At 47.8% G+C, this 12,502-nt stretch overlaps 1 protein-coding gene across 1 annotated transcript in view; it reads right to left on the reverse strand.

Annotated features, from left to right (window-relative positions):
- Window positions 1-810: 810 nt before the first annotated feature.
- LOC126985116 (ribitol-5-phosphate xylosyltransferase 1-like) overlaps window positions 811-12,502 on the reverse strand; it is a 93,190-nt gene continuing 81,498 nt past the window's right edge. Inside the window, exon 14 of the transcript XR_007738319.1 lies at window positions 811-1,065. The gene's annotated coding sequence lies outside the window, so the exon portion shown is untranslated. The remainder of the gene's footprint in view (window positions 1,066-12,502) is intronic.

Genomic DNA, 12,502 nt, shown 5'->3' on the forward strand with positions numbered 1-12,502 from the left:
AAATATATAAGGTGGAATGCCAAAGGTGAGTTTACGAGAACGTGTGAGATATTCATAGCATTGGTCATGTAGATAATAAGGAGCTTGGAATTGGATTCTAAATTCACAAAAATCTACAAGGGACCACAGAAGAATTATTCAGCATACAAGCTGAAAATACTTAAAGCATTGGATGCACCAACATCAACTTACAACGACTGTACGGCACCGAGAGGTAAATCTGCAGTGATATCTAGTGTGTTGTAAGGTGGCTGCTCTGTATCCTTAGGCATGCCTAAGTAAGCTGTAATTGATTCGGGTGTTTGAGGAATCTCTGCTTTATACCTGCAATGCACCGCCGGCCGTAGACAACCAAAAGAACATGGTCTTTTTGTTCACTGCTCCAAAAGGTACATTTCTAGACGGGGAATCCGCGACTACATTAGCACACAAAAAGAAAAAAAAATTATATGATGAAGAGAGGTAAGAAGCCACTTTCATGGATTATAAAATAAAGGTTGAAAATTTTTAATGATGATTGAAAATAAGAATAGGCCTTGGGAGGGTCATATCATACCTGGAGCGATAATATGTTAATGAAAATAATAGAGCGGCAACCCAGAAATGCTATAAATCAGGTAAGGCAAAGGACGAGGTGGAGAAATGAATTTACAACATTTGCCTGAGCAGGATGGAGTACACAAACATCAGAGAGAGAGTTGCAAAATGTCTGTCCTACAGCGAACTAGTACAGGCTGAAGGAGATTTTATTTTCACCATAAAAGAGTCACCCAAAGGCTAACAAAAAATTATTAATTAGATGATTCCCGCAACAAGGTGCCCCAAATTACATAAAGAATCAAAGAGAAATGTCAAGTTAATGTCCACACCGTGTCTGCGCCTCACCTGCAGGTCGATGTAGTTCGTGTAGATGGCGTAGGGCAGCACCACGCAGACGGAGGTGATCCACACGCCCAGGACGGCGATGAAGGGCGGCAGGCGGGCCTTGTGCGGGTACACGATGCGGCGGTAACGGTCCACGCTCACCACCACCAGCGTGACCATCGTGGCGTGAATGGGCGCGTCCTGCACACACACACACACGGGACGAGGTTAACGAAGGGAAACTGAGAGGAACTATTGTCTTTATGAAAAAAAAAAAAATAAGAGAAACGTTACCTATATATATTACATTGAGGGACACATCAATAGTTCTACATTTACCCTACGGTGGATGACGCCCCCTACCCACCCCCATCTCTCTCTCTCTCTCTCTCTCTCTCTCTCTCTCTCTCTCTCGGTGATGGGGAGCCATGACTAGGCTGTTTGCTCACCCGAGGCCACTGACTAGTGTACCAGTGTAAAAGTGAGTATCTACGAGAACCGAACCCAATTTCGAGGATAACTTCACACGTTTACGGTCTCCCAGTGTTCCCGGTAAGCATTGGCACAAAGGTACAATGCATCCACTATTCTGATATTTGACCTTAAAGCTATTTAGACGTACCTGTCACAAGTTGAACCCAAAAAACACCTCTACGCATCTCATTTTGGTGTGTTAACCTCATTTTGCATAACAGTAACAAGATTACTTTAGGTGGTCGCCAAATAGTTACCATGAAAACATGATTATAGCGGGGTTTTTTTAGACATCAAGAAGCTGTTTTGAAACATACGTGAGTTTCCATAGAATATGGGGACTTTATCAAGTTGTTATATATATATATATATATATATATATATATATATATATATATATATATATATATATATATACATATATATATATATATATATATATATATATATATATATATATATATATACATGTTAACTTATCCCAGTCATTACGTACACAACAAATTCCGTATTGAAGAAACTGCTCCAGAACCACAACGCTGCATACCTGCCCATAAGACAAACTTCAGCCTAATTTTACATTCATACAGACACAAAATGCACTATCCGTCAAGACGATTAAGGGAAGGGTAGTGTGTATGTCGCTAGGAACATATAATCTACCTGAGGGCCCCACAGGGAGTTGAGCTCTCAAAGTGATGCGTAGCCCAACACTACGTCAGCGTGTGTGTGTGTGTGTGTGTGTGTGTGTGTGTGTGAGAGAGAGAGAGAGAGAGAGAGAGAGAGAGAGAGAGAGAGAGAGAGAGAGAGAGAGAGAGAGAGAGAGAGAGAGAGAGAGAGAGAGAGATTTACATTGAAAATCAGACCACACAGACCCCATGGTCCAGACTAGGTGGTCTGTCCTTAAACCTAGGTGATTCTACATTAATCAGAAGGCTCCAGAACGATGTATTTCAACTCTAGTTGATATTAAGTTGATGGAAGTGACGGTCGAACTTGTTTTTGAAGGAGTCAATCGTGTTACACTGGACCACTGACGGTGGGAGCTTATTCCATTCTCGCACTACAACGTTAGTGAAGAAAAATTTGGTGCAGTCTGAATTTACTTGTCTACATTTGAGTTTTACGCCATTGTTCCTCGTACGCAAAGTGTCATCGATCATAAACAATGTTGATCTGTCTACATTCGTGAAACCATTAAGTATTTTAAAACATTCGATCAGGTTTCCTCGGAGGCGACGTTTCTCAAGAGAGAACATGTTAAGGGTGGAAAGTCTTTCTTCGTAAGATTTGTTGCGCAAGGAAGGGATCATTTTCGTTGACCGACGCTGAACACCTTCCAATTTAGCAATGTCCTTTGCATGGTGGGGAGACCAAAGCTGTACCGCATATTCCAAGTGGGGTCTGACTAAACTATTGTAGAGTGGAAGTATTACATCTTTATTCTTGAATAAAAAGTTTCTTTTAATGAAGCCCAACATTCTGTTCGCTTTATTTGCTGCATCGATGGATTGCTGTGAGAATTTGAGGTTTGACGCTATTTTGACCCCCAAGTCCTTAACGCAATGAACGCTTTTGAGTTTAACGCCGTGCATTTCGTAATCGAGCTTCTTATTCCTTGTTCCAACTTGAAGGACCTGGCACTTGTCTACGTTAAAGGGCATCTCCCATCTATCAGACCAAGCAGAAATTTTGTCCAAATACTCTTAGAGGCTTTGCCTGTCTTCGTCAGTGTGAACCGAGTTACCAATCTTTGTGTCGTCTGCAAAAGAGAGAGAGAGAGAGAGAGAGAGAGAGATTCTCATACGCGTCAGTGATGTATTGTAATGATTTATATCTAATTTATATCAACGTTCACGCCACGAACTGAAGTGCCACACCAGCAGATATTACCTTCATAACCTCACCACTCCACGTCTCCCTTCCCCGTCGGGCACCATGTTCGGCCACCTCTTTTGATTCTTTTTTGTAGGAGCAGCGAGTAGCGGGCTTTTTTTTTATTGTTTCCTTTTTTTGTGCCCTTGAGCTGTCTCCTTTGTTGTAAAAAAAAAAAAAATACTGCATGTGAGAGCTTCCCTCCCTCGCCATTCGTGTCCACGGCTGCCCGTCGCGCTGATCCTCCCGTTAATTCCTATCACCCTGTTAAGCACGCCGTTCTAATCGGTCCTCCCAGACCATTCTTGATACGGCCCCCAATCCACCTGTTAAAGAGGTAATACACTTCCGTCTATAAATGAAAGGCCGCCTTGCGCCTGCGCCGTGGGATTCAGTTTCTCTCTCTCTCTCTCTCTCTCTCTCTCTCTCTCTCTCTCTCTCTCTCTCTCTCTCTCTCTCTCTCTCTCTCTCTCTCTCTCTCTCTCTCTCTCTCTCTCTCTGTGTGTGTGTGTGTGTGTGTGTGTGTGTGTGTGTGTGTGATGGCTATACGTTTGTGACACTCATAACACTACATATATTCTTTTTAGTGACACAATGTACAGGCGTGCAAGCACTACCGAGCCACTCTGTATACACCACCATGCAATGCGCGTTACTGACAAAAACAACTAAAATTTGCAAGGTTCACGCCGTAACAGCGCAAGCGTGTGTCCTTCGACCTCACTGTTTTGGGTTTTATGGAGCGCATTGCTTTGTTTGCTGCCGGCGAACGAGTGACTTTCTTCTGCCGCAGATCAAGAGTCAGTTAGTTACGTATTTAGTTACATATTACAGATAAGGTTTTCCATCTTCTGCAAATATACAATCAGTAAACTTATTATATTACAAAAAATATTCCACAGCGTACAGTTTCCATTAGCACCTAGAGCAAAAAACATCACAGTAACAAGATACTCGTCTATTATTCATCAGAACTGATCTGCCTGTTTCAGAGGTTAAAATATTCTGCTTTTTTCCGCACGGAGCCAGCCAGGGTTTATCGCCGGAACACAGCTATGAAAGCGCTAGAGGGAATTTTGTTTCAGCTAATTTATTTACTGATGATAGCTTACTATTCTTACTGCCAACAGGTTATTATCGGTAGTGGCGATAGGTGATACGACCCACCATCCGCCTGCTAAAGAGGCGATACACTTCTGGCAATAGGTTACTGTGTTAGCGGCGATAGGTAACCATCAGTCAGGCGGGGATGTGCGTTGCTTAGTTTATAAATAGATCATCGAATGGAGACGGACGATTCCGGCGCTTATCCATGCCGCGGTGTTTGTTATTCATCAAAACATGCCTCACTGAAATTTGTGCAATATATTCACTCTGGCGCTTTCGTAGCTGTTTTCCGTTAATAACTATTTTCACGTAAAATAACATCATGATTTTCCCAGAAATGAACAGAAAGTGTCCCTGAAAGAGACGATTATGTCTGCTAAACAATCCCCGAACACTTCCATAGGTTACGTTTTATGGTACGCACACATTCACGTAAGGACAGTGAAACGCTTGACACGTGTGGTTCTGCCGAGGGTTCATGGACACGCAACACTTTCCCAACTACAGTGTTACATACGCCTCTTTTCTATGCTGACACAATACTCCATTGCCACCGATCCTTTGCCTAAGCTGATGCCGCTTTTACAGTCTTATTCCTACGCTAATGGACCGGTTTTTGATCGCGTAAGTCAGGCACCAATTCATTCGACAAACAAACATTCCCAAAATAACAATGCTCACTACAATGCAACACTAATTGCAACAATAGACTCAAGAGATGAAAGAGGATGAAGGGAAGGACGAGAAATGCATGCATCGGAATACAAAAGGAGAACAGATGTCAGGATACCTGTTGGTCTTTAGCGAGGTATCTGACTCCCCTTGCTCTCTTCCATCTCCTGAATTGAATTCCGCTGCATTGTTCATTTCCTTCGATTTTCTATAAATATTTTTATGCTGAATGCTGTTCTAAACTTGCTAACTGCTGCATGCCTTCCCCCTTCTATAGTCACGTTGCACACGATTTTTTACTGTAGCTCATCTCCATGCTATCTAAATTCCTTATGCATGAGTTGACAAACATTTTCATTTTCATCTCTTTCGCTGGTAAGCTCTAGGACGGTCTTCCTGTATTTGAAATTCCTCCTTTCCACGACTTAAACGCCTTTAAAAGGGGAGTATCAAGACACTTCTCAAAGAAATTTTAAATTTGGATCCTTGATCATTCTAAATCTTACGGTGGGTAACAGAATATGGTCAGCCAGTCAGCAGCTAGAAAGGTGCCTGGCCCCACTTGCCTTGGGGGGGTATCTTAAATCATTTCATGGAATAGACTATAACACTTAACACACACTACTCACTATAAACACACCTACACTACACACACACCAACACTCCCCACACACCAACACTCCCCACACACCAACACTTCCCACACACCAACACTCCCCACACACCAACACTCCCCACACACCACCACTCCCCACACACCACCACTCCCCACACACCAACACTCCCCACACACCAACACTCCCCACACACCACCACTCCCCACACTGAACACCCCACACACCACCACTCCCCACACACCCCTCCCCACACACCACCACTCTACACACACCACCACTCCCCCAACACCACCACTCCCCACACACCAACACTCCCCACACACCAACACTCCCCACACACCACCACTCCCCACACACCACCACTCCCCACACACCACCACTCCCCACACACCAACACTCCCCACACACCACCACACCACACACCACTACTCCCCACACACCCCACACACCACCACCCCCACACACCACTCCCCACACAACTCCCACACCACCACTCCCCACACACCCACCCCACACCACCACTCCCCACACACCAACACTCCCCACACACCAACCTCCCCACACCACACCACCACCAACCTCCCACACCAACCTCCCCACACACCAACACCCCACACACCAACACCCCACACACCACCACCCCACACACCACCCTCCCCACCAACCTCCCACACACCAACACCCCCACACCAACACTCCCCACACACCAACACTCCCCACACACCCACACACCCCCCACACCCCCACTCCCCACACACCACCACTCCCCACACACCACCCTCCCCACACACCAACACCCCACACACCACCACTCCCCACACACACTCCCACACACCACTCCCCACACACCAACACTCCCCACACACCACCACCCCACACACCACCACTCCCCACACACCACCACTCCCCACACACCACCACTCCCCACACACCAACACTCCCCACACACCAACACTCCCCACACACCAACACTCCCCACACACCACCACTCCCCACACACCACCACTCCCCACACACCACCACTCCCCACACACCACCACTCCCCACACACCAACACTCCCCACACACCACCACTCCCCACACACCAACACTCCCCACACACCAACACTCCCCACACACCAACACTCCCCACCACCACTCCCCACACACCAACACTCCCCACACCAACACTCCCCACACCAACACCCCACACACCAACACCCCCACACACCACCACCCCACACACCACCTCCCACCACCTCCCACACACCACTCCCACACCAACCTCCCACACACCACCTCCCACACCAACCTCCCCACACACCACCACCCCACACACCACCACTCCCCACACCACCACTCCCACACCACCACCCCACACACCAACACCCCCACACCACCACCCCACACACCAACCTCCCACACACCAACACTCCCCACACACCACCACTCCCACACACCACCACCCCCACACACCAACACTCCCCACACCACCACCCCCACACACCACCACCACCCCACACCACCTCCCCACACACCAACACCCCACACACCTCCCACACCAACACTCCCCACACACCAACACCTCCCACACACCAACACTCCCCACACACCACCCCACACACCAACACCCCACACACCCAAACACCCCACACGCCAACACTCCCCACACACCAACACTCCCCACACCAACACCCCACACACCAACACTCCCCACACCAACACTCCCACACACCAACACCCCTCCCCACCAACCTCCCCACACACCAACACTCCCCACACACCAACACACCCCACACACCAACACTCCCAACACACCAACACCCCCACACACCAACCCCCCACACCAACCTCCCCACACACCAACACTCCCCACACACCACCACTCCCCACACACCAACCCACCCCACACACCAACACCCCCACACACCAACACTCCCACACACCACCACCCCACACACCAACACTCCCCACACACCAACACTCCCCACACACCAACACTCCAACACTCCCCACACACCAACACTCCCCACACACCAACACTCCCCACACACCAACACTCCCCACACACCAACACTCCCCACACACCAACACTCCCCACACACCAACACTCCCCACACACCAACACTCCCCACACACCAACACACCCCCAACACCACCACCCCCACACACCAACACCCCCACACACCAACACTCCAACACTCCCCACACACCAACACCCCACACACCACCCAACACACCAACACTCCCCACACACCAACACTCCCCACACACCAACACTCCCCACACACCAACACTCCAACACTCCCCACACACCACCACTCCCCACACACCAACACTCCCCACACACCAACACTCCCCACACACCAACACACCCCACACACCAACACTCCCCACACACCAACACTCCCCACACACCAACACACCAACACGACCCACACACCCACACACCCCCCACCCCCACACTCCCCACACACCAACACTCCAACACTCCCCACACACCAACACTCCCCACACACCAACACTCCCCACACACCAACACTCCCCACACACCAACACTCCCCACACACCAACACTCCCCACACCAACACTCCCACACACCCCACCCCTCCCCACCAACACCCCACACACCAACCTCCCACACACCAACACTCCACACCAACCAACACTCCCCACACACCAACACTCCCCACACACCAACACTCCCCACACACCAACACTCCCCACACACCAACACTCCAACACTCCCCACACACCAACACTCCCCACACACCAACACTCCCCACACACCAACACTCCCTACACACCAACATTCCCCACACACCAACACTCCAACACTCCCCACACACCAACACTCCCCACACACCAACACTCCCCACACACCAACACACCCCCCACCCCCACACTCCACACCCCACACACACCACCCCACACACCACCACTCCCCACACACCACCACTCCCTACACACCACCACTCCCCACACACCACCACTCCCCACACACCAACACTCCAACACTCCCCACACACCAACACTCCCCACACACCAACACTCCCCACACACCAACACTCCCCACACACCAACACTCCCCACACACCAACACTCCCCACACACCAATATCTCTCATAATATTTAATTTGTTTACTGCACTGTATAGGTCTTTGTTGAGGACTGTCAGCTAACATTCATTTGTCAGTATAAATAGCGAAATTCTTTGGCTATACATTTTAATCGAATCAGACAGACAGACATTGAAGGTCTAAGCCGCTTAGAGTCATATAAATACTTGTACTCGTTTATTTGTTTGTTTCCTACAGTTGGCCGGCGCGTTGGGTCGAACCAAGGTCAAAGGCCGAACCATCCTGACGGTGGCGTCACGGGTGAGGCCATGAGCCATGTCGTCACTCTGCAAGGATTACAGGTGATGAAAAAATCTCACCGAGCTAAGATCTCACTGAGCTAAGAACAAACAGCTCTGCTAGGTTTACACCAAGGAGCAACTGTGAGCTGGGATTGGACTTGCAACCTCTTGGTCACCTTGTGAGAAAGGTGGTAAGGCATCGTCGTAACCTGTCCCCGCGATACAAGGGGACCCAGGTCATCGACATGTGGGGAGAGTGAGCAGGAAACGGACATCGTCGCAGCCTGTCCCCGCGTCACCAGACCTCGTGTGAGGAGAGGTAGGATCGGCATCGTCGTAACTTGTCCCCACGACACACTGTAAAAACGAATTTGCGATGTTGGTGTCCCGATCAATATCTTCCTTATCAGTGAAGAATTCCCGTATTATGAAAATCCGAAAAAAAAATATGGATGACAAGTCTTATTTATCTCCGAAAATATAACGTGCGGAGGTATTGTCCTCAACCATGTACTGAGGACTAACACAGCACACATTCATACATTGTACGAAATATATTATGTGCAAGTTGTCATTTCAATGTAAATAATTATATATTTCAGCAAACTACATATTTGTCAACAGTAAATATTCATGAGTTTGATTATCCGATAATGTGTTTACTACGGAAGTGCGGTGCGTGGATGGGTGAGGCTCCGCGATCACAAACGAATTCAATGGAAATAAAAACGAGCTTCAAAAAGTTTAGTGTAACAATAGAAAACTATTGTTCTACTTAATGGTACCCAATTAGTATTATGAAATATTTATCCACCAGTCAACTCGACACAATCTTCCAAACACCTATCCCTTATTCTTCGATAACACTCAGCTGTCCCCTTCTTCAACAGTAAACATTTTCGGTTTATCCTTAACTCAAAATTTTAACTGTAAACTTCATATTTCCTCTTGCTAAATCATCTCCCTCGAATTCAGGCATTCTGCATTGTTTCCGCCAGTTTTTGTCCTACTCCCAGATGCTGTCCATATATACTCGTATGGAGTACGCATCTCATGTGTAGGGTGCACATGGTTCCGCACACACACATCCCTTTTGGAGTCAAATTCTCAACGTCATATCAACTCCCTTCCTCTTACTGTCAGTCTATTACCTATTAAATTCCGCCGCAATGTTGCCTCTCTATCTTCTATCGATATTTTCAAGCTGACTATTCTTCTGTTAGCATGCTAACTGCATGCTGCCACCCATGCCGCTACCCTGCTGCACAAGACTTCTCACTCTCGCTCATCCCTATAATATCCAAATCACGTATGTAATTTCATTCAAGCGGAGCATCGGGGGCCATCATTGGCCAATCAAGAGTCATGTACCACGGCAGCCACTATAAATAAACTTTGCGCCTAAGAGGCCACTCAAGAGAGCATACCGGCGCTACTGGTAGCACCTAAAAAGAAAAAGAGAAAGAAAGGAGTGACGATCTTGTTTTAGCTTCTTCAGTTCGTTTATTTCAACGTTAAACATCAAATTAAGGCTTCTGCAGCTTTCTTCCACAAAAAAAAGAATATGACAAACAATAATATTAACCATCAAATACAAATATCTGACGCATTAACGAACACCATCACTGAGTTGCCAGGACACGGTACAAAAGAATCAGTCCGGAAGTGGCTACAGAAGCTTGCTAAGGGTTCTTCAACAGCTTTGTACCACTGGGCCAGTAAAAAGACACGCGACCATTGACACTTTATTAAGGCGGCAGTGGCATTAACTTTTTTCTTACATTCGGCCTATAGGCACCGGTAGGCTTTCTTAAGGGAGCCTGCTGGTCGGCCCTAGCTCGATAATGGGGCGGGAAAGTGTTTTATTGTGACGCCATACTGTCAGGCTCATGCTGCCCCCGGAGCTCCCGTTGATCCTCTTTAGTGTAGCGCCGTGAACTTCAATCGACTGAATGGAGCCTTTCACACGGGACGTTCACAGCGAGGCTGCCGTCCCGGCGCCGGATGCATGCCGGGCACCCCATTACGGGAAAGCGGTGGCTAAGTGGTTAGCGTGCCGGCGCTCCATGAGGATGCGGGTTCGAGTCCTTCTCGCCGCTACAGCTGAGATTTTTCAGCCACCGCCAAGTGGCTTAAGACTACCCACATGCTGTCCTGAAGACCAGCTATCAACCAGGACTTTAGATTCTCTCTCTAAGAGAGGCTCATAGATGAGCTCCGGGGGGCAGCATGAGCCAAGCAAAATGGTGCTACTACAAACACTTGCCTGCGCCATAACGGGCTGGGGCCGACCATCAGGCACTATCAAGAAAGCTTAAAAGAAAGCAATAGGCCGAAAAAAAAGACTTGTCCCGTGGCTAGCCACGGGACCGGGCTAGCTAGCCTTAGCTTGCTATGGTTTCCTCACATTACAATTTACACGGCAGTCTGCAAAGTCTACGCACGGCTGCCACCCACGCTATTCCACCATAACTTCTTTGCTATTAGCATGGAATGTGATGACAATATCGGTATTGGCAACCTTATATCTCTCATTGGGGAGAGATCGATACAGTGGGACAAGACACTAGAAGATTATATAATCGAAATCTGACTGCGCAGCATGAAGGAAGGAGTGCTGTACATTTTGGAGTTATGCTGTAGGTTCTCATCTAAACACTGTAGCAGTTCTTCTTGTGTCCATAGATAGAGTAATTTAAAAAAAATGCATCATCCTTTCTCATGCTTCCTGTGCATCTCTTTTATTTGTTCGTTAAGAGGTTGTACTGTGGATTCTGCACAGCTGCTTTTTCCTCTTCCTTAAATGCAAGATGCAAACATGACTTTCGGACGCTGCCATGCAGGGATCCATCCTCTGTTGCATGGAACACACTGATAAACTTGTATCTATTCAGGGAGGCACAGAACAGCACTTCACTGCGGCTGTCCACTACGAGATACCGGATAATGTGAAAGCAGCCTTATGGGCTACCATTTACCGGAAACAGCAATCATAGAATAAAACATACGTAAAACGTAAGAATATACACTGGCCACATTCATTTAACTCTGAGGCTTGATTTAACTATGATGCTTGGGCCATGCTGGTCCCCGGTGCTCCACTTGAGCGAACTTACTAAAGTTAGGGTTGACTGAAGATCTGGGCAACCCTTACCCTTACCGCCGTGCCGTATCCACCAGCAGGACTTCGGCAACCATGGAGCGCCACCTGATTCTATCTCTTGTTAGCTGCAACAACTCAGCAGGCTTAAGATGTCCTCCCGCCACTCTCGTCACACCATCCATACATTTATTTCTGTTTTCCTCTTGCTCTTCTGCCCTCCACCATCCCAGTCAACACCACAGCCTCCACCTCATTCCTCCTCATCACATGTCCGAGAAATCTCATCATTTCCCTCACCACTCCCATCCGCCTCAGCACATCCTCATTAGTTATTTTTGCTGTCCATGGTATCTTCAAAATTCTCCTCCATAACCACATTTCAGCTGCTTTCAACTTTTCTTGCATTTTTCTGTTCACCGTCCAAGTTTTACATCAATTTATGCGTGTTAT

The sequence above is a fragment of the Eriocheir sinensis genome, chromosome 58, assembly GCF_024679095.1.
Source record: "Eriocheir sinensis breed Jianghai 21 chromosome 58, ASM2467909v1, whole genome shotgun sequence".
NCBI lineage: Eukaryota > Metazoa > Arthropoda > Malacostraca > Decapoda > Varunidae > Eriocheir > Eriocheir sinensis.